The 24,657-nt window shown below is 46.0% G+C and overlaps 1 non-coding gene across 1 annotated transcript; it reads right to left on the bottom strand.

Moving 5' to 3' along the window:
- Positions 1-4,714: 4,714 nt before the first annotated feature.
- Positions 4,715-4,907, bottom strand: LOC124685621. The gene has a single exon (XR_006997593.1). It is a non-coding gene; the product is annotated as a U2 spliceosomal RNA (small nuclear RNA).
- Between the last annotated feature and the right edge of the window lie 19,750 nt (positions 4,908-24,657).

Genomic DNA, 24,657 nt, shown 5'->3' with positions numbered 1-24,657 from the left:
AATAAATCCATCTTATATGCCCAGTCAATGAAACAAGGAAAAGATGCACGCAGTCTGAAAAAAAAAACTGAAGGTTCCCCATTGATTTCAGTCACACGATCTCAACTGACCATTAAGAAACAGTACAAAGGATTACTGTACCTAATGCTTTCGGGCTAGTGAGTGCTACAGATCAAGTCAGCTGGGGCTGGGATAAGGATCGATTCTCTGCCAAGTTCTAAATTAGGCTGGGACAGCAGCCACATGACTGATGTCGGTTACACTACACTGACCGAGTTCACAAATCTAGACACGACTAGAGCTCTTGAAAAGAACACTGCTGATACAATTCATGAGCGCCCACAAGTGAGTGTCAACCGTAGATTAGTTATGACATCTTGTAGCCAAGGCGATGGCATCTACGCCAAGTCCACGCCTCCAAAACAACCAAAAAAAAAATTGAGCTCTGTGGATGGGAATGCTGATCTTGATCTGGCTATGGCTCCATCAAATCTGTGCAAACAGGGCAATGCATTAACATTCAGACAGCTCAAACTGTATACATTCAAGAGTTTACAAGCAAAATGGAAAAGATTGTGGAGGCTAAATGCATAGCACACAGTATTATCAGTCTACAAGCCAAAAGGAATATGTCGTGGAGGCTTTATATATAGTACATTTAAAGGAAGAAGCAGAATAGCATTTGTCCCACTAGTAATATCGGTCTCATCTGAATTTGAAATATGTAACTGCATAAAATCACTTTTATGCGTTTAGCGGAGTAATTTGCAGTGCGTTGGAATACATAGCGAGGGATGTATGTAAACACAAATAAATTAGTCTAACAAACATCTAACTTAGGCCAGTCCAAAAAATCTTACACTTCAACAAAAGAAAAGAAATCAGAAATCACTTTTATGCGTTTAGCGGAGTAATTTGCAGTGCGTTGGAATACATAGCGAGAGATGTATGTAAACACAAATAAATTAGTCTAACAAACATCTAACTTAGGCCAGTCCAAAAAATATTACACTTTAACAAAAGAAAAGAAATCAGGGGGTCTTGGCAGCTACAATCAACAAGTTTGTGCCTGTGTGTGCCTCTACCATCCTACAGATATTAATGGCATCCATTGGCAGACTCAGAAAGAGGCCGATGAAATGTGCAAACTATCTGTAAAAGGAAAAATAAAAGGAAAAAATGGGTGCCCCTCCTATAAGTGATCTTATGAGCACAAGCTGTTCTTGCTACACAAAGCAGTGAGACAGGCTCTTATTTATGAACGTAGTGATTATGCAGATTGAAGATGACAAAAATTCCGAAATAAAACTGTCTTTTCTATATCCTGAGTCCTGACATTTATCCAAGAAAAGGCAGACAAGCATTCATTGAAAACAATTGTTGTGATATAGCATTTCAGTGATTTCATTAGCCCTAAAATAACAATGGATGCATAAGCGATGTGGAAGGTCTTTCCTCTTGTTAGATTCCCTCCATACGGCGATTGGAACACACAAAAGAAAAAATCACAATTATGTTTCGAGCTCTATTAGCTTACCCACAAGCACAAGAAAAAAAAAACCATTGCTAAATTGTGTAAAAAAGAATGAACAATCATAATAACGAACTATTAAGCATTAGAAAAGCTGGGTGCGAACTATGAACCGAAGGACATAAAACTACGATGCAATATAAAATTTACCACTTCATATTGTTGGTGAAGACAATGATGGCGGGTAGTTGGTATATATCCACGTCTTGGACACGGCACACCTGGAAGATTTACTACAAACCCTCTCAAGCTGCTGCGTCTTGACATCAACTGAGATATATTCCCGGTCTACCGGCTGCAGAGTTGATCCAACATACCGCGGGGCTCCGAACTTTGCCACGAGCAAGTACCTCCCGGTTGCAGCTCTGATATCACACCGGCACCCAGAACCTAGTGAGATTGTCTTCTCCAGCTGCCACTGGCTAGTACTCTCACCTATGTTTCCCTTGATGTAACAACAAAGATCAAACTTGCCAGGTGAAGTTTCAAGGATACAGTACAGCCCAAGCCTGCCTTTCCCTGCCTCCACGATCGCTAGACCTCGCAGAGACATACACCGTTCTGGGGGTGGGAGGTCAGAAATGGAGAACTCCATACTCCGTGTGTCAAGCACAAGCAACTCTTTCTTCTGTACCGTGGTGGACACCCAGTAGAAGCAGCCATAAGCATAATGGCGCTCATGAAAGGTATGGTTGATTGGTGACACCATGGTTGACTCGAACAAATCCCGGTATTCTTTGGATGCAGCGGCTTGCCACTGTCCGGTACTCGAAGAGAAGACCAAGGCGGCGAATCTAGTATCGCAATGTGCCATACATAGCACGCCGAATGCCCCCTCAGCCTCTTCATGGATGGGGACGAGGAAAACCTCGCACCTGGGCTTCTGTAGAGTGTCCGGGTGCGCCACCGAAGCGGCTAGGTCGTCGGGTACTGCGGGAAGCAGGACGTACTTCCGGTGCAAAGGGTCGCACACCGCAAGTTCCATGGAGACCTGGGCTTTCTTGCCCACCCAGCGGCGGAGGAGGACGCGTCCGTCGCGGATGTCCGTGAGGGCCCACAGGCAGCGGTCGGGTAAGAAGGACAAGGAGAAGTCGGCGGCCTCGGCGAGCGCGCGGGCGGCGGGCGCGGAGGGGTGTGGCGGGAGGGCGTGGTGGATCCCGTCGCGGTCGAAAAAGGCGAGGAGGGGCGGGTCGTGGAGGCGGCGGAAGCGGCGGAGGAAGGATCCGTCAGTGTCGATGACGAGACGGCGGAAGGTGACGCAGGCGGCGGAGGCGCGGGCAAGGTCTTCTGCGGCAGGCAGCCGGAGGAAGATCTCCGCCAGGATGTGGTCGGGGATCTCCGTCAGAGTCGTCGCCGCTTCCCTGCGACCACTCCAACAACGCGCAGCTGAGGACTCCATTGGCGTGGATGGGGTGAACGGGAGCTGGACGCGGTGGCGCTGGCGGCGGACGAGCGGGCTGGCCGTCGGAGGAGGCAGCCGCCGGAAACCCTCGAGGCGATGGTAGTGATCTGAGAGAATAGGTGTGCTCCGTGATGCCAAAATGGGCCCTGGAAGGTCAGAAATTGTAATGGGCCATCTTCGGATCCATGTCCGTGGTCCTTTGAACCGGGTTGATTTCATATGGTATTTTTTTCATGTTATTCAAACAAAATGCTGAGCTAAAAAAGTCACAGGGAAAGAAAAATAAAAGATTTATTTTAGGAAGAAAACTAGAACTCCTCGATGTGTGTGCTTGGCCAGAAACACTTGATAAACGAGTAGTACTACAAGTAGCTCTGGGTGCATGTGTGCAAAGAAAAATAAAACAACATATTTTGGTGCCATAGCAGCATGAAAATTAGATCTACATGTACACATGATTGTTTTTAGTGTTTTTTCCATGTAGCGAGCTTTGCGTGATGGAAATATTTTGGTGAAAATACCTTTTCAATTAACGGAAATGAGTCATGAACTCCTGATAAAAATAGAGACAACGGGGCCTTCTGCCCATGGGTGATAAAGAGATCCAACTGGTAAATCAATGATCGCGATCATATTTTTTACCTAATGCAAATTGGCTGCTTGTGCATTTTGAAAATTATATGCAGTTTTAGTTTTAAAATGTGGAAATACGAGCTTGGTCAGCTTAGTCTCTATTTCTCACGCAGTCAAATATGATAGTTGCATATGGTTAACCAATTTTTTTCATGCTTTCTTATTTGCTTAACAAAAAAGTTCTCTATTTTTGTGTTTATGCTTTTGCAATATATCATAAAAACAAATTCATGAAATGCAAAGTTGTAAAACTAAGCCTTGCGTTTTTAATCCAAACCCGTTGGCCCGAGTCCCTTGAAGAACAAATAAACTCTCCACCGATCCTCCAAGTGAGATTTCTGTGGGATCGTGAAAGCAATACTTTGTCAAATATATAGAGTATGTAATGTCAAAAGGAGTGTGTCCAATGCTCCTGAAAAAATAACCATAGTGATAATGCATGGTATGCTAGCAACGGAGCGAAGCGCAACTTTTGGTGAGCCAATGATCCCTTTGGTTTACATAATTACGACCATCTCCCCTCACCTGATATGGGAAATCCGGACTATCCGCAGTGATTTTATTTTTAACAGTAAAAGTTTTACATTATTTCTGCAGGTTATTTCTCTGGTTACCCACTGAATTCATATGTGGTCCTATCTTCAGTCGAAGGATGTGCAACCGCTTGATGATGGTAGCACAGGATTTCTACAGCCAGGGGCTGATATTCTAAGAGGCAGTCAAAGTGGCCTAGTGACGTACCAAAAGAAAGCAATTAGCCGAACCACGCCGTGACAAAAAAAAAATGAGCTGGAGCTTCTGCGCGGAAATGACCCCGCCGCGCGGTCGAACCGTAGGAGGAAAACTTGCTACATATATAAGATGTTAATTTGCTATAGCCACTCTACTATTGTTTTTGCTCTAATATCCATGCTCTAATTGGAAGATTTAGCTCCATAGTTACATAATACTTTAACATACTCCCTCCATACCGGATGAGACGGCTAGAAATAGTTGCTCCCAAACTACTGCGTGATGATGAACAACTAAACAGTGACCTTCTCATGCAGGATTCAAATACATGACGCCGAGATTTCGTGGCGAGAATAAACACAGGATTGCTGTTATTCGCATCTGGCCATCAAACTGATTTTTTCCATTAGTTTTGGTTGGGGTGCGCCCACCGTTGCTGCAGTGCAAACGCAACGGCGACGCTCAGGACCTCCAGCAGCAAGCTGCTTGACCGGCCCTCCCAAAAAAAACATTTGATATCATGCCGGCCCAAGAGCCCACATATACCAGATATCAAATTAGAACAGATACTACACCCCCCGCTCAGGGCCCCTCACGGATGGGTGGCATCTGCTTGGTATGATTTTCTACCGTGCCCGTGCGTCCCAATTTATTGGTCGGTGAACCGCCTCCGTTGCATTGCGCGAGCGATGTGGGACTATTCGAGCCAGCCAGAGGCAGCGATGTAGGCCACGTACGAAACCTGGCTGCTGGGCCTCCAAGAAGCCCATCGAACAACGTAACAGCCCACACGCGTCCCTATTGACGGGGATTGATCAGTGCATGAAAAAACTAGGCCAATGCGGATTAGCCGGCTGTAGCACGGTACAAAATATTTCGTTAATTGTACTTTTTTTTCTGTATGTAACATTTGTTTTGTGTGTGTATCATTTGAAAAAATGTTACATTGCTTGAAATATTTTTCTGTAGTATATCCATCATTTTTTTCTACTTTATCCAACATTATAGAACGCGTATGTAACGTTGGCGCAATCTTTCAGTATCATTTAGACAAAAATCACTGTATCAATCTACACGCACTTAAGTAACAAAAACATGAATACATGTATCAAAATGCAACACTGTATGTAACATCGATAAAACTTCAACAACATCTATCTCCGCCCGTCGACCATGGAGCACTGCCATGGCCGCGTTTCGATTTCGCCGGAGATTAATCCGCCACCCCGGACATCGATGGGTGTTCTTGAAGTTGTACTAAAATACATACTATATGCTAACTAGATTACCATGTTTGATTTCATGCTCAAATTATATTTGAAAAGATGGCTAGGATATCTATGTACACCAGACGAAACCAAAGATTCAAAGGGAGCATACCAAATAACCAAACCGCGTGTATGTAAAAGTGGAATCTTCCATAATTTTGTAAAGCGATGCTACCTCAATATCAAGTTGCAAAGAATTCACATGTTGTCAATTTATTATTTAACCCAACTTGTAAGAAATATTCACCTGGTGTTAAATTTAAACTCTAGAAGCTACCATAATTATTATACTGACATAATAATTCATTAGAACCACTACTATCATATTTGTTCAGGAGGATTCTTTAGAGATCTTTATCATGGCATTTTTTTTTGGATATTAGAACATATACACAAGCGCACATACATACATACAAAAACATAAGTATACATAACACATAATTTATGCAAGTATGAAAAAAGTAATTCAAGGAGAACTTTTCTTACAACATACACTTCAAATGTTTTTGTTGAGTGATATATATTCCAACCACATGAAAATAGCATTATATGTTCCCAAACATTGTTATCTTGTTAACTAAGATACTAAGCACAAAATTGTACTCATTAGGTCCATGGTCTAATAAAAAGAGTTATAAAGTAAAATTGTTTAGTATAAAATGGATTGCGGGGCTGATGAACGATATATTGAACCATAAAGATATAACTATATATGAACATGATAGAAATTACAACACAAAAAGAACGAGAGCTGAGTGATTAGTGGGCAAACATGGGGAAGAGAGGCCATGGGAGCTGAGTGATTAGTGGGCAAACATGGGGAAGAGAGGCCACGGGAGCTGAGTGATTGGTGGGCAAAGAAGGGAAGCAGGGCCACACGAGCTGAGTGGTTGGTGGGCAAAGAAGAGAAGGCTTGCACTCAAGGAGGATGAGGGCTCATGAGAATTGATGCTGGTTTCATCTTGAGTATAGCTTCAAAACCTTTTCATACCTACATGACATGAACAAACATTCTTAGATGCTTGAAGTAACTATATTCTTTGTTGTTACATTTGCTAGAACATTGACTTAGAACTATTAAAAAATTCACTTACTTCCCAACAAATAAAGATACATCTTGATTAACGTCACAAGACATTAGAAAATGTACGCTCAAAATATAAAGTTACTTCGATACATGTAAACTACTTTTGGCCAATTAAATGTAAAAGCTACTTCTGGCTCAAAATATAAAGTTACTTAGATACATGTAAACTACTTTATGCTTACATATACTTAGTAAGGACGCCTCCAGTGGCCCGACCCATTTTGGATACGAAAGTGTTCAATTTGGATACGAAAGTGTTCGTTTTGCTCCGTTTGGGTCGGGTTGCGGACAAGGAAATCGGATGAATGGGTCCGTATGTTCGTTAGCATCTGGGCAGCATCAACGACTGGTAATGGCGATTAGCGTCCGCCAAGTCCTGCCGCTGAAGATTGCCGGTTCCCGCGCAAGGCCTGTCGTCTCTTGTGCGCCGTTGGCATTTCCTGACTTTCGCCGATGTACTAAATTGACGATGGTGCCTGGTGATGAGGGTAGAACCCAAGCGCAGAACCCAGCATCCATGTACAAGCACCACAAAACCTGGAGCCGCATGTTCGAGATGGCGCGCGTCCGTCATCCGGACGACTCGTGCTCCGCAAACATTGCCGTGAGGGTGGCGTACAAGGCGGAGGAGAAAGCCGCCTACGCCTGGCAGGACGATATGTACGGAAGTACACGAAGGGGATGGGGGAGGAGGAGGTTGTGGACTTGCGGTGTAGGTGTCCGTCGCCGAGGAGAGGGAACTGGCCTTCGCAGAGTTGCTGCTCCGCGAGCGGCAGTGTTGGACCCAAACATGGACGACACGATCATTCGCACGGCGGTGGCCGCAACGGGCCTAGCAGAGGCGGACACCAGGCTCATTGACGCGCGGCTGCAACTGCGGCAATCGGGGGAGGCCCTGCGCCTCGCGTCGGTGCACAACAGCCCGAAGGATTGGACACCGAGAGCGTCCTGCAGGACGTCGAACGCTGTCAGGCCAGGGCGATGGAGACATGTCTGTTTCGATATCGCAGAGCGGTCATGCAGCGCGGTTGGAGGTGCTGATGGTGAGGCGGCCGAAGCAGCCGCGGGTGGACTGGGAGAACCGAAAAATGGATACGGCGGTCACGCGATGGCCGAGGCGTTGGAGGTCGTGGATCGTGACCAAGCCTTGTACGACCCTCGGCGCCGACATGGAGGCGATCGTAGAGAGGGCACGCTCGGAAGCCACTGTAGCGGAGGGCTAGGCTAGGCGGAAGGCGGAGGAGTTGTCGCGTCACTGCGGCCGTGGAGCGGAACTTCCTCCGTCGGGAGGTCTACACTGCCGGCCACCTGGCTCGGCAGGAGCGTGAGGTTTACGCCGTGGCGATGAGCTCCGACAAAAAATCTAAAACTAAATTAAATTACTGTTAAATTTCAAGCAGATATAATGTACAACGACATCACATTGCGATGCCGTTGCTAGCTAGAGAACTAACCGATTTTATTTACATTCTAAATGTTTTTTTTCGGGTAAAAAAGGATATATTAAATGATAGGGCTTACAAGAATGTCTTGGTCATACATCTGGGACAAGCCCTCAGGTCCTGAGCCAATCCAAAGATCAGTTTGTCCCTCTGTCCTCGCAAGGTTTGCGAGACAACGACTCACCCTATTCTGAGATCGATCGACTTTTACAATATAAATAGTTTTAGTACTACTACACAAATCTTTAATAAAAGAATCATACGACGAACGGTCCTGGTTCTTCTCGTTTATAGCATCGACGAGGACTTTGCAATCAAGTTCCAGACTCCATCGCATGGCCAACAACAGTCCTTCCTCACATGCCCTCACAATAAAATACGAATATTTATGTGGTTCCTTTAGTAACAAGGTTTTATTAACTAAAGATAATTTAGCTAAACGGAATTGGAATGGATGTATGAAGTGTGTTTTCTGTGGAGAACAGGAAACTGTTGAACACCTTTTCATTAAGTGTCCATTAGCTAAACTTCTTTGGCGTACGGTTAATTTCAGGGTTGTTTTGTGGTACCCTCAAGTAAATAGGAGTCATCCATTTCTATGCATCCGATGGTCCATAACAAATCATACCACTGTCAAAAACGGGACAGGTATGATTCATACCTCTCGGCACCGCACCAAAAGTTCGCGTACATGGGCCTTGGCCCAAAAGCTTCCCGGCCCACAAACCCTCTGCCTCTGTGATCTCGTTCGCCCAAGAAAAAATAGCCAGTGTCTAGGGCCCGCCTCCGCCGCCTCCCTCACGTGGCCGCCGCGCCGCCGCGCCGCCGCTGCGTTCCTCCTGACTGTGCCGCCCGCCCGCTCGTCTTCCCCTCGCGTCTCGGAGCTGTTTCGTGGCGGTGCAGCAGCAGGTTAGCGGCAACGACGTTGGAGGAGCCAGGTGGGCCTGCCCGTCGATGGCCGCATAGGTCGACGGGTCGCAGCCATGTCCATCACGCCAGTGGGGGCCTTGCTATCCGTCCCTTCAAGCCCCTGTCGGAGCCCTCGGCAAGGCGAGCGGCCCCAGGGATGGTGGCGACGCAGCAGGGAATAGCTGCGGCGCCGTCATCGGGCTCGCGCATCGGGGCACAAGTGCCAGACCGTCGTCGTCAGATGTTTGCAGCAACGGCGGCCTCCATGGAAAAGTCATCATTCGTCACCCAGGCAACCTCACCCACCTCATAATGCAGATATCATTCTTACTAGGTTTTGTCAACCAAATGCAAATTTACTTCTTTTTATGTTTGTTATCTTAAACTGTACCAATGTGATGCATCCCAATGGTGTGATAATGGCAATGCATGCGATTGCAGGTAGTAGTTCAATATGAGTAATTTAGTTTTTGGAATTTGGATGTCTCTTGATGTCATGGTAGTGATAGTATCTAGCTGGTACACATGATTCAACTAACAACTTTAGTGCTGATAAAACACATTAGGTAGATGTCAGTCTGACATAATTGTTTGCCTATCTTCCATTGAATTGAATACTGTCTCAAGGATGATTTCCACCCACATTCCCTCTAATTCTCTTAACATCTAACTCAATGACTATTCCCTAACTATGTCACGGCGATTCCTCTGAACATTTAACCCATTTAACCCCACTTCTACTGAGAAAACATCTTTTAACATGGCAAAGTTTTAAACATCCATATTTCAATTACTGCAGGTGATTTCTTACACTCGTTCTTAAAGAAAATGCTTGGAGATTTAACTTCATATAAACATCAAGCTTTCTGTCCAAAGGTGTGTCATAACAGTGGGATGCTCATTTATCCTCTTTTATGCAGAATCTTCAGATAGACAAGAGCATGCACAATGCATATGTAAAAGTTACAAGATCTGACAACACTTTGTCTACATTTAAAACCAAAATGTCTACATTGAAAACCAGTATTTGGTTGGATTTTTATACTACTGGTATTTTATCATTTTATTGATTGTTGCTTGGATGTATAAATATGTGTTTTCACGTCACTTGAGATCTTATACGCTATCTGTATTGTTCTTCAATATGTATACCTTGCTGCAGTGTGTCATTGTTCATCAAGCACTTGCCTGCATCTTGAACATGTTGGGCAATCTCAAACATCACAGCTGGTAACAGGGACCAGACTCAGGTTGGTGCTCTTGGTATATTGAATCTGTATATTGGTATTAAGTATCAAGAAAAGGAACAGGCATGCTGGAATTAGCATATTGGTACTAAAGAAAAGGAAATTCTGTATAGCTCAGCACAAATATCACAATCCCATTAATATTGTATCCTTGTTCTGAGAAGCCAGCTTCTCTTGGACAGCATACTAAAACTGCCGTTTAGAAAAAATAGCATGTGATCCAGTGTAATGTTTATGCTTATGTTATTTTTTCCTTCTAAACATTTGTTGTTTGTCTCTAGGCTGTGATCAACGCAAACATAATTGGATCACTGGTGCATCTTCTGCAAGGTGCTGAATGAATTGCTAGAAAGGGCAAGCCCTTATCACTGTGTTGTTCCTTCAGAGAAGGATAAAACAAATTAATCCACATGAAACCTACACAATGTATTCACTGTAGTTCTCAACTGTAAGGGATTTCCCATGGATACTTTATGTATTGCTAAAGATAACCGCAAACTGTTTTGTACGCTAAGTTTCATTCTTATTTCAGTATTAGTATGGAACAATCATGTGTTGTGAAGTAAAGAAGTCACAATCTCGTGTTGATCACCTATGTCCTTTGTAGAAGTCAGATAATTTTGCTAGCCCTTGCCGCCCAAAACAGTTTTCTGTTACCTGCTTGTGGTCATTTGTTTATGCAATGCATTTTATACAAGGAATTAAACTTCAAGTCACTCTTCAGATGGAGAGAGTCGGAATCCAAATCCAGCTAATGCACGATTTGTTGCAGAAGCATGACGAGATGACTGGCTCAGTGGTGAATGGTGACTTAGATATCCTGGAAACTGTGGCTTGTCCATTCCCCAACTTTCGTTTGTCAAAAGGCTGATCAATGCAAAGGAGGAAGGTTTTCTAAGTTATTGTGACAAACTGAGTTGACCCTGGTAGTCCAGGAAAATGGAGTGCCATAGTCCCCATACAGGGCAACAGGCCAACAACCTTACACCCTATACAGGACATGTTGGATAACTTTAGGTCCCTAGGTTGTTGTCTTAATTTTTCTTTCCAGAGAAGCTGTCTTAATTGTTCTATTCTTGTAGGTGTATGTAGCTCGAATAATAATTCCCACTCTTTAGACATATAGTATTGAAATATTTGTATGGAAGTATAAATTCATGAGATAAATGAGTTATTACTATCACATGATCTATGTACTGAAAACTGCAGTGTCAAATACTCAGTTTAGGAAGCATGGACAGTACTCTTCAGAAAAATCTGGCACTCCTAGAACCAGTGTTGGTTCTCACGAAGACTCGCATGATCGTGCAAATGCTACTTGCACTCTTATTTATTCTTCATGCAATGTGCAAATGAAATATGTAGAAGTAGCTTTTGTATCGGTACTATTTCTTTCCTTGAGAAGTAATAGTTCTGACGATAACATATACATTTCTCAGAAATAGGAGTAGATGATTTGAGAAAACACCAAATTTCAGCAACTAATTTGGTCCTTCAGAAAAAAAATTGTGATTGACACATCTTAGAATTAGTTCACATTTCAGGTTAACACGATCACATCTTAGAATTAGTTCACATTTCACATTAACACGATCACATCTTAGAAATACACGTCAACGTCAACAATGACTTGTCATCAGGACCTCGACATGCTCAAGACCCAGGTTCCTCCTGATCAGCTCCAGGTTCTCCTCCATCACATCTATCTCACCAAAAGGAAGCTTGAGATTTAGAGCGTCGGGACCAACATTGCTTGCTTCATCTTTATTGAACCTACTAAGTTATTGGATTCACCTATTTTCCAGCAAATAAACACACAAATTTGAGCATTAAGAATACTAATATAAACATGAGAGTGAATCAAGTTTGGACAAGGCACAAAACAAAATAAGATGCCGAACAAAATTTGTTTCTTCACAATCATTACTGGTATCTTGTTCTCAATGTGATCGTTTATTAGGAGTACTAGCAAACGGTCCTAAAAGAGATCTGAGTAAAGTTCCTTCATTTTTTTGATGTTAGACACTACACTTTAAATGCCTTACTAATTACCACTTCTTTCTTTCCTGCACTTAGTTTTCTTCAGCATCATATCTAACGAGAACATAACAAATACTAGGTCCTAGTAGGATGGTACTGAAACAAGTAATTAGAATGGATATTTGGGTTGGGTTGATTAATGATTTGCAGAATTAAGTGACAGAACACTCCAGGAAATGCAACACAAACTAAAAGAGATGACGGGCATATCCTCTACATACACCATTAGCTGTGTTCATGTGTACTGGATGTGTCACCGACATTGAAAAATTGCTCGAACATCAGCCTGCTTCATAAGCAACGTAATGTGATAATTATAATTAATTTCCATTTCAGTGATGCTTGTCACTAAGGTAAATATTTCAAAGCAGAGCCAGAGCATCATGTTGCACGAGCAATCTCCATACATTAATGCTTTCCTGGGTCACTTGCTGCATAAGGGGTCATCTAATTGGGTGCTATATCTGCTAGAAAATTATTCAGTAACGCACCTGGAACTAAACCACAAATCGAACAGGCCGTCGTGTGGCATGCCGTCGAAGTTCGGCGGCATCACGCAGGGTCCACGGATGGGGCCTCCGGTGTGGAGGAGGCAACGAACGTTGTTGAGGTGGCGGCGGAACGCTCAGGCATGTGGGCCAGTGGCCGCGTGCGACGTGAAGGCGGTGTAGTTGCTGGTGTAGACGGCAGCGTCGTGATCGGCCGTATTGGGCGGTGGCCGTGGGCTAGAAGGAGGGCGGGCGTGGTGACTGGTGGATGTCAAAGCGGCGACTTGTTCGTGTGCTCGCTGGAGGCGGCGGCGTGGGGGACTTCCTGGGCAGCTAGATCTAGTGGCGGCGGCAGTCGTGCCCGCGATGCAGGAAGGGCCGACCTGCTAGCGGTGTCGCTCGCCGATGATGGATGGAGGATCGGGCCGATCCGGTGGCAGCGCCGGAGGTCGTCCTCGATGCGGCGGCGCAGTTTCTGAACGAGTCGAGGTCTCTCTCATCCAATTGTTGGACCGGGCCGAATACAACAACTTTTCCTTTTTTTCCATTATCTATCTCTTGCTGGGCTGTCGGGCCTAATCTTAATCGATTAATCGTGATCGTCCGTAAAATCATACCTCTCCACTTTCTAGCTGTGGTAAAAGGTACTGTAAAAGAAGCCTAATTTCACTTTCAATCTTCCACCTCCAACCAATATTACAAATTTGTTTGGAAATTGGCTAAATGGGGTAGATAGACAATCTAAAGCTTTTATCCGTGTTGGGCTTTATGTTGGTCTATTTGGAGGGTAAGAAATGATCTTATATTTAACAAAAAACAATCTTTTCACTACTTGCAGGTTATTCATATGATGGATCACTGGGTTCAGCTATGGGCTCTCCTTTCGCCGGAGGGACTACGGGATGCCATGGCTTCTGGATGCACACGGCTCCTGACGGTCGCTCAGGATATCTTGTGTCATGCTGGCTGGCGGCATACTAGGAGGCTACCATGATGTCTACTTTTATGATGTCTTTTTGGTTTCGCTGGTTGATTTTTGTATCAACTGTACGCGATGATTGAGATACGAATTATGTAAGACTTTGATACTAGTTTAATAAAAGGCATCATGATGCAGAAGCCGGGGTTAAACTCCCCATTTCGAAAAAAACATGCCCTCACTTCAGCATAAATTGATCGACCAACATCTATCCTTGACAGATTGAAACATGGACCTGATCATAATCAACCTTAGTCTAAATTAGTTCCAGTATTACTCTATTAGCCAAGTACACCACTATATAGGGTGGAGCTAGTGATCCTGGAAGCTCTACTCTCCAGCACTAATGCCATGACTGCTCCTATCACATAATGGCCTCATGGCAGCAAGTCGGTCGTCTAACGCGCGGACGAGGCAGCACAAAAGTCAAAGACAACAAAAGAAAGAAAACAAAAAAATTAAATTTAAACTAAAGTTCATTTAAACTTAGCCCTATTTTGGGCAATTTTTACACAAAAGAAAGCCCTATATGGGCTTTAAACTAAAAAAAGGGAAACCCTAGTCCAGGGTTTGGGATGCGGTGGCCACCGGTGCGCCACCCTACTCCTAGTAGTACTCGTCGTCGTCGCCATCGATGAGGACGACGCCCCCTCCCCCCCCCGGCGGCCAGGGCGACCACTGCGCCCTTTCCCAGGCGGAGTGCGGGTCTGGAGGGCTACCGGCCTACGCAAGCGTGCCAGCCGTGCCGCCTCCTTCTGCCGCTGCTCGGCCGCAACGGCCTGAAGCTCTGCCTCGTGCCGGAGCGCGACTTGGCGCGTGGCCTCCTCCCGGAGCGCCATGGCAAGGAACGCCCATGCTTCGGTGTCCTCCTTGGCCTTCCTGGCCTCCTCCTCCAGCGCGGAGGCGCAGCACCTCTGCAAGGTGCGGCCATTTGGCCTACTCCTCGAGGTCGTTGACCTCACGGGACGCCGTGAGCGCGGCGCACAGCTCGGGATCGTCCTCCTCCTCGGGCTGGGCTTGTGGCGCTGCTGCAGCCCACGGCAGAGTAGCCGCGGGCTCGTCGATGTAGAGGCTGCCGGGGCGGCGGCCAACCCTCCTAGCCGGCGTGCGCGCGAGGTCTCGTCAGCGCCGACGTGAAGCAGGTGCGCCCGCGCGCATCGTGCTCCACCACGAACCACAAGTCAGTAGGGACTTGTGTCGCTGTAGGCGGGGTCCTCCCGAAGGTCCTCCGGCAGCTGCGCGCGCCGCCTATGGATCTCCGACAGGCGTGCGCGGCCGGTGGCCAGGATCGGCGACACCGGAACCCGATTTGGGCTCAGGTGCCAGCCGTGGGGGAGGTGCACGTCGGCCCACGGCATTGGGGCACCGGCCTCCTAGAAGATCTGCGCCACCACGACGGTGATGTAGATCCGGTCGCCGGCTGCTGCTGGCCTCGTGGTCGTTCGCCGATGGCTCGAACTCGCGCTTCGGGGCCATGTCGGCGCGGAAGCTCGAGCTCGAGCTCATGCGTGGGGAGTGGAGTGGGGAGTGGGGACAGTCACTCTCCCCAGTCCACATTTAATAGGACTCGGGCATCAACAGGTGGGTCAGACACACGGACCAGACGGACGCGCAAGGACGCCGCGTGCCATCCACGGCCACGCAAACCTGGCACAGATTTAGGTCGGGTTTGGGTCGTCCCGGACACCGCGGCTATCCGCGTTTAGGATGCATGGCAGCGTTGGTCCACGTTTTTGTCCGTCGCGACCCATCCGGACGCGTGGACATGGGATGGGTAGCCGGCGTTGGACATGACCTCTAGCAAGTACCTATGACGTGGTAGATGTATCATGGATCCGTCCTTGTTTGCAATGCAGCGTCCAAATGCCAACTTAGGTTAGAATACAAATAAGTCACAGCATCTTCATCCGCATCTCCTAAAACAACCCCTAAAGATTTGTGGGGCGCGTCGGATATTTTTTCGGTTATGGCCGCGCGCCTTGAAGTCCCTTTCCGTCCGCGCGGCCCAATATGGTGTCCGGCGCCCCGAGCCCGTCCCCGGTCCACAAGGTACGCTTCGGGCACGCCGGACACAACAAGAAGAGAGGACGAGGAGTGACGGGCCTGGCGCGTCAGTGACACAGAAGTCTAAAACCCCGTCGCCTACCATCGGTGAAACGACGTTAAAGGCGCCCAGTTTTCCCAGGCTACGCAGTGAAGCGTCTCGTCATGCATGGCCACGTGGCCATCCGCGCCGGCGTTTATTGCGGCCAACGCCCCGCTGCCGCCTCGCGTGCCGCCGTTGTACAATAAAGAGCGCCCCTCCTTTCTCTCGCCATGTTCCCCATTCCAATCTCGTCGCTTCTAATCTCGCCGCACCTCCTTCCTCGGTGCCAATATCGTACTCCCGCAAGAACATCCTCGCGGCGAACGGCTTCGGCCGCGGCAGCCTCACGGTGGCGGAGGCGTGGGTGATCTACCACACAAGGTACCCTGTCCCGCCGGACATGCGCCTGCCAAGCAGCGACGGCTAGAGGATGGCCGTCAACGGGGTCGGCGTCCCGCCGCTGCCGCCGGGAACCGAACGCTGGAGGGATGCGAACAGGACCCAGCGCGCTTGCCTCACTGCCGAGGAGCGCACCTATCCCACCTGGGCCCCATCGGCAACGGCGACTGGTGGGCGGACTTCTTCCAGGCGCAGTACGACGCCGACATGAACAGCACCGACGGCCTCGTCGACCGGAGGAGTACGTGGAACAAGGAGGGGCTCGTCCGTTTCTGGGGCGTTCCCGGGCGCACCCTCCCGAACGTCATCGACGACATCCACAAGAGCGCCGCAAGATTTGAGATGCCAGCTTCCCACCACCATCTCCTTCAGCTGCAGCGCGCTGGCAACCGAGAAGGACGTACTCGTCCTCCTCGAACTCTTCTTCTTCGGGGCCGACGCGATCGACGCCTTCCTCGCACCGCCCCACACCGTACAGCTTGCCGAAGCGCGAGGTGAAGGAAGAACCGGAGTACGCGATGCCGCCCGCGACTTGGAGGCGCGGCGGCAACAGTGTCAACATCCGCGAACCAGCGCGGCAGCAACATAGGCGCGCCGGCGGTGCCCTCCTCGTTCCGAAGCCGGAGGTGAAGGAGGATCAGGACGACGAGGAAGCTGCGAAGGCCGCGCGGATGGCGGTGTACGAGCGGCGGCAACGCCTCATCGCCAACATCGACAACCCCGAGGACTACCCAGGGTTGCACGCGGCGTTCATGGCGTCGTTGAACGACAAGGACGCCTGGAAGGGCAACCTCGACGCGGCGATCACCATGTCCATCCGCGATGCTGGGATGCCGGTAGTCGACCTCACGAACAACGACGAAGCTAGGCCCAGCGGCGCGGTGAAGGACGAGACCATCGACGAGCCCGATGAGCGCGGCAAGTAGGACGTCGTCGTCGACGGCATGTACAATTTTCACCAGTACTACGACCCCTATAGCCGCCGCAAGTACTAGTAGATTAGGGTTTAGGTTTAAGTTTCATCTATTTTCGTTCGAATCTATGTAATATATAACAAGTTTGAATAAATTCAACTATTTTCCATTAAATTTTAAAAATCTCAAATTATGTTTGGCGGACGGTGGCTAGGAACGATGTCCCCAAACGCCGCATTAATTGGGAGTTATTGGGAGCCGCAGCTAGAGATGCTCTCAGGTGGACTGTCGAGCATGGAAAAATATCCTCACCTCCCTTGTTTCTGACCTGCGACCCCTGACGAGCGGCGGTGCGGGTTGCAGCTGTTGCCGACGAAACCGATCACGCCAGGCAACATGCTCGCCACGACCTCGTACGCTTCAATAACTAGCAGTCCCGGCCGTTCCGGCTTCCCTCTCGGGGAGGCTTGGGGTGTTATGTGTGGATCCTGTGTTGATTCACATCTGACCATCGAATCGTTTTCCGTTGGTTTTGGTTGGGGTACGTCCACCGGAGCTGGAGTGCTACGCAACGGCGACGCTCAGGACCTCCAGCAGCAAGCTACTGTTGCGGGCCCTCCCCAAAATAAATCGTTTAACACCATGTTGGCCCAAGAGTCAACATATATACCAGATATTAAATTTTAAACCAGATATTCTACACTTGCCGCCGGGGAGACCCCTGACGGAAGTGTAGGATCTGGTTGGTATGATTTCCACCGTACGCGTGCGCCCCTGTTTATTGGTCCGTGAACCGCCTCTGTTACATATCGCGAGCGATGTGGGACTATTTGTGCGACATGTCGTAGCCAGAACCAGCGATGTAGAAAACCTGGCTCTCGGGCCTCCTACAAGCCCATCTAAAAAGGTAGCGGCCCACGGGCGTGGATCAAAGGGAATCAGGACTAACGTGCACCAATGCCCGCGGTATGTCCAAAACGATCTCAGAGCAACCTCTTCTCACAAACTTAAAACTGAGTTTCAAGTTTCAAAAAAAAAACTGAGTTTCAAATGGTGGAATATGTGTGAGATTAGCAGCTTCACGTGGAAACGACTCCTTACTGTAAACAAGCAGCTACCTGTTTACCTCGGCTTTGTTTACACCAAAACAAATGTGCACCGCACAGGGCACCAAAATTTAGGGCAACTCATGCTCATCTCTATGCTTTGTTACACCGTGCTAAGATAACATTAGTAGGTTCCCCTCAGATTTTATTTTTTGCCAACCAATATGTGTTATAATCTCAAGTACGGCATGCAAAATGATTATTGAGATTGGTCCATATAAATTTCACATAAATATTTCATAATTATTCTTTCTTGTAAACTCTACTCGTATATTCCTACAAACATAATGGTTGAACTTGTATGTTGAAAAATGTGTCCATGTCTACAGTACCACTTTGAGTGATTATTGCATTCACGCAACTAAGGCTTTCGAAGTTGAGAAAATTTTACGCAATCATGCCACAAATATTTAACATGTTCACTGCAATAGCACTGCAAAAATGATGTTCGGACAAAAAGTCTAATCTTGACATTTGATTGAAGAACTTGTATCAAAGAATATCACAAGGATGCCTTATTCCAGCTTAAAGTCAAGTTGTAAGAGTTAACATATTTGCATATTTGCAAAATTAAGAGTAAATGGTGCAAATTAAGACCTTACGTTCACAATACATTTTTCTAGGCATGGCGACTAGTTACAGTTTTACCCTTGGACCTCTAATTTTAATTCCACCAAGGTACAATAGTATGATCATGATCCAAAATCTCAATTCTAGATAATAAATTATGCCTTGTCATAAAATAACTTACATGTGGTCCACAAGTAATAGTTGAATAATTGCAGAGAACTAAATATACAGAGGAAAAGGATTTTAATTCTTTATTCTAGTTTTCCCTCTTGTGGATCATCTCAATATGTTACAAAATGTGTGCTTCATTCTTTTGTTTCTCATCGGCCTTGTGCTTGAGTGTGCTATTATTCCGGCCGGTTTACTCGGGCTTCTAGATGCCATCTGCAAAGCCAACCCATGGGCTTAGCAAACTCAACGACCCCGACCCCCCCCCCCCTACCCGGAGAGGAGCACCCTAATATTAAATTTTGCTAGTGAACTAGTATACTTTATGTCAAAAATATTGTTGATTGAAGGCTTAATTTGAATGAGCAAATTTGCGCCATGAAGCAATAGCATATATCACAAAGAAACAAAGCAATCTAATCGTCAACCGTGTGTTTATTTCATGCTCTTATTTGAGTAGATGGCAACAGTACATATGTACATCAGATGATTCCAAGATTCAAGGTGAGCATACAAAGTAAATAAAAACGCATGCATGTAAAAGTGGAATGTTCCATAATTTTATAAGTATTGACGATGGTAAAGCGATGCTATCTCAATACCAAGTGCAAAGAATTCACTTTTTGTCAATTTATTACTTAACCCAACTTGAAAGACATATTCACCCGCATCTAAATTTAAACTCTAGAAGCTTTCATAATTGAACTTACATAATAATACACTAGAACCACTACCAAGATATCCGGTGAGGCAGATGCTTTAGAGATCTCTATCATGACATTTTTTTGGATATTAGAACATATACACAAGCGCACATGCATACATACAAATACATATATGTATACACGACACATAAGTTATGCAACTATGAAAATAGTAATTCAAAGAGAACTTTTACTACAACATACAACTTCAGATTTTTTTGTGACATATACATTCCAGCCACATGAAAATAACACTATATGCTCACAAACATTATTATCTTGTTAACTATGACACTAAGCATAAAATTGTACTCATCAGGTCCATGGTCTGATAAAATAAGTTAAAAAGTATAATTGTTTAGTATAAAAATAGATTGAGTTCTAGCTGGGGTCAATTAATCATATATAGAACCACCAACCTATAGCTAAATATGAACATCATACCTATCACAACGCAGAAGGAAAGTCTTACAATGGAAAAAAGTGTGGCAGCGTTAGGGAGGTGGACCGGGGCCCCCGTGAGAGGTGGATGGGTTGTGAGCGAAGATGGGAAGGCGTCCCCTGGAGGTGGAGGAGTGTCCCTAGGTATAGAGGGGGGCTCTAACACTGGTTATGGATGCTCGAGCAATGTGTTTGGCCATAGATGGATTTAGTACATGGGTATAGGAACGACAGAAATCACACAACCAGTGGTTTCCTAAGCTAGATCAAGTTCTCTATGAACAATTATGTCTTGGAACCAATAATAAATGTCATTTTTATTTTTTAAAATTCAAAGTTTATGATGAATTTCTAAGTTTACAATGTGCCTAGATTCGACCCCTCGCTTTGGAGGTGAATATCTACTCCTGCTTCTTTGCTAGATTGATTGTAAGTCGATTACAAGGGCTTTGCTCTAGTTCTAGGGTTAGCTCCAAGCAGACTTGATTTGTTCTGCCCTCTTGGCCGGGGGTATTCATGTTAGATTTATACACAATAGCTTCCGATCGAGTATGTCTGGGGTCGGTGTCTCTAGGGGAGTTGTCATCTATCTACTTGTGAAAATAGACTACTTATTGATAACATGAACTTTCGTGTTAACTGAAAGTGCATGGAGGCCCCTTCTGTGGTTTTGGTAATTAATGATAATTTCTATGGATTAATGTTTGCATTGAGTTATATTTGTATGAGTTGTCCATAGGTAATGCTTGAACCGTATGTTGACTTCAAGGTTGCAATAAGAAGAAATTGATGAAGAATATTAAGTGTCAAGTATGTCTTGAAGATGAAGATGAAGTGAGCCATCAAGTTTAACTTCAAGAGATCAACATGATGAAGAATGAAGAAATGAAGTGCAAGTTCAAGATGAGCCAACTCGAAGAGATCATTTGCTTGAAGCTTGCCATCCATATGATGTTTATGGATATGTGAAGTTGTGCCGAAGAAGAAGCTCTCCCATGGTGGATTATGGGGGATTAATCCACAAGACCTCCTCAAGCAAGCACAATCAAGAAAGGGGTTCCATCTTGTTGCGGTCAAGATCGTCATCATCGAGCTCAAGTGAAACCGCAAGGTTAAGGTTTGCTCTTGATATTTTTTCTTTCTTACCGATCTCATGGTGTAGTTGGAGACCGGTTAATAGTTTAGTTGTCGTACTATCAAGAGGGCTCTCGAGTGAGTAACTCGATCGTATCCTTCGGAGATCTCAAACATTTGCATCCTTGCATCATCTTTCTTAATTGTTATTTGGATCTTATACATGTGGTGTTTTAGAGCTTGAGTTTATTTCAATGTCAAGCTCTAAATCACCAAAAATGGATTCCGCATGAATCACTTGTTGCATTTTCGATATTGGAGTTTTTCTCGGTTTCTCGTATTGAGAGGTTTCACTCTAAAATCCATATAAAAATCTACCCCACTTGTTATTGAGTTTTTCGCTCTCTGTGGGGTATATCTTTTCATCCTCTTTACAAAAAAATGGTTTCATCTAAATCCGAGTTTCCTAACTTAAGTTGTTGCATTTTTTATATTGGAGGTTCAAAAATTACTAGCTACAAAGGAGGGTAGCTACACACCTTTTCAATGTTCGACGCGTGTATAACGACGTGAGAACGAACTAACACTGAGATGCCATCTGTGGCCACACGTGAGTGCTAGCCTGCTAAGTCCCTGCTCCATTTCTTTCTTTTTTTGAAACGGAGGCAAAAGCTTTGCCTCATCCATTAATTAAGCAGAAGGTGCCCGGTTTTTAGGAGAAAACCAGGCAAAAACCTACAAAGACAGGGCCAAGCCCACACCCACCCACACGACGCCACGAAGGCACACCGAGCCACCCTGGCTACCCACATAAGCTACACAAACGCGAAGCTCGAGTTGGCCTATGCCAAACAGATGGCTCCTAAAGAAAAGGCCGGCAGCTCCGATTCTGACGACGAGCCGCGGAGAGGAGATGCACAAGACCTGCGCCGAAAAGGACCTTCACCGTCGAACCGCCCCTCGAAGGTCATCGTACACCACCCAAAGAGGAGGCCAACCTGAAGACATTCGGACACGCCGGGATGGAGCCGACTAACACGGTCTTGCAGCAACCAAACCATGCTCAACGCCATTGTCGTTTCCGCCCAAGCCCACCGTCGAGAGTCACCTTATCACCCAAGTGACCCAAGGTCAAGCACCCTCGAAGATGACGAACATTCGAAGCCGCCGCTCCGACGTACCACCGCTCGCTATCGAGCTGCGACGCCGCACGAACCGCACACCCGCAACCCAAGCTGCACAAGGCAAAAGGCCGCAGACCACGAGCATCACACCAACTCATCCGGGGCCGCCGCCCCGACATAACGTCCGATCGTCCCCTCTAGGACGCGTCCGACCGAGCCGACTGCCCTACTTCCCACACAAACAGGGTCGCCACCCAAGCCGTGACAAGCCGCATCCCTGCACCATAGAGATGTTGCCGCACCGCCTTTCGGGGCCACCGCCCCGGCTCACAACCACCTACCCGAGGCCGCCGCCTCGGCATCCTCCAACGCAGACGGCCAGTCCATACTTGCTTCCACCAAGAGTATCATAATGTGATGGCCAAAAGAGATCCAAGTGAAGGAGCTCCAAAGGCCTAGAAGAGGTGACTATACTCTTGATAGGATGTCTCTTCTTGAGTTGTTTTCCCGCTACACATGCACTGCATACACGATCTTTCTCAAAGGAAATGCCGGTTAGTCCAACAATGTGCTCACCCTTTAGGAGTTGTTTAAGATTTCTCATATTGACATGACCAAGGCGGCGATGCCAAAGCCAGCCTTCGTCATGTTTGGCCTCCATTAGACATGTGGAGGGAGAGGGGCTCTCTTTCGATAGGTCAACCATGTAGAGGTTGTTCTCAACATATCCAACAAGGACCAATTTGAGATTATCACTCCTAAATACTTTCACACAATACTTAGTAAAATATGAATTATAGCCGACATCCTCAAGGTGATATATAGAAAGCAAATTATAGCCAAGGGATTCAACAAGCATGACCGTCTCAAGGCACAAGTCCTTAGAGATTGCCACCTTGCCATACCCAAGTACCTTTCCCTTTGAATTGTCACCAAATGTGATGCTTGACTTCTTGTTTACATATTCTATGAATTGTTCAAGCACACCTCTTCCTCCGGCCATATGATTGGTGCATTCACTATCAAACACTCATTTTGGACCACTGCAGGAATACCCCTACAAAATCAAGTAGAGGTTTTAGGAACCCATCGATTAATGGGTTTCCTAGTCATGGCAACAAGATCTTTTGGTACCCAAATTGAGTACCCTTTATAAGCATAGCCATTACGAGGTCCAACATAGTTAGTATAAACATCACCATAATAATCAATAAATAAAGTATAGTGACTATTTGGCCCCGTGCGGTCACCACTAGTGGCTTTTCCCTTCGAGGCTTTGCCATCATTAGTGACCTTCTGGTTCTTTTCTTGAGCGGGCTTCTCCTTCTTGTAGTTGTTCTTCTTGTAGGGCTTGGGATCATACCCAAGTCCATGCTTTTGATTGTTTGACATTTACTTACTCCAGAGGTCATCCAATCCCATCTTATTCTTGGTGGTGGTGAATTTGGCAAGTTCTTTCTTCAACCCCAACATTTTCCTCAAGAATAGTTGCTTGCTCACAAGCCGATTCATTAGGATGATAGTTAAGACCATATTTGGTTACCAAGGATTCAAGATATGTATTGGTCTCAACATGCAAAGATAGTTCCTCTTGCAAACGGACATGTTCCTCAACAAGTTTGGCATGCTCGCTAGTAAATGAGGTAGAGGAACTAGCAACATTTTTATCAATAATAGGATCATTTATTGATCCAAGAGCCTTCTTGTAGGTTTCTTGGAGTAGTTCATGGTTCTCCCCAAGTTTCTTGAGCTCATCCTTAACAAGCTTGTTAGCTCTTTCAAGGTGGTCAAGATCCCTAGTGAGAGAAGCATGAGCAACTTCAAGCTCCTTCTTTGAAGCATCGAGCTCTTTGGCCAACAATTGAGCCCTTTCAATAGTTTCAATGTCCTTAACTTTATCTAGTTCAAAAGTTTCAATTTGTTGCTTAAGGCCTTGAGATATGCACCTTTCAGTTTTTAGCTCTTGTCTTAGGAGATTGAATCTCCGTTCTTTCTCATTTAAATGATATTCTAATTCCTCAATGGACTCATCCTTTTGAGGGAGTCCATCAAGAAATCAAACTTGACAAGAGCTTCACCACGAAGGGTGCATCTAACTTTGTAAAGTTCCTTGAGTAAAACCATTTCTTCTTGATTTTCAGTTTCACCATCAAGAACACTAGATAAAGAAGGTGGGGATTCCATTACCTTTGTTTTCCTTGCCATTAGACAAGAGCCGACTGTTGTAGAGAAAGGAGAGTCATCGGAGTCATCATCATGAGTTGTTCTTGCCATGAAGGAAGAACCAATATCATTCTCCGTGGAGTAATCCTT

The sequence above is a fragment of the Lolium rigidum genome, chromosome 1 (assembly GCF_022539505.1).
Source record: "Lolium rigidum isolate FL_2022 chromosome 1, APGP_CSIRO_Lrig_0.1, whole genome shotgun sequence".
NCBI lineage: Eukaryota > Viridiplantae > Streptophyta > Magnoliopsida > Poales > Poaceae > Lolium > Lolium rigidum.
This window is presented reverse-complemented; position numbering and strand designations above follow the sequence as displayed.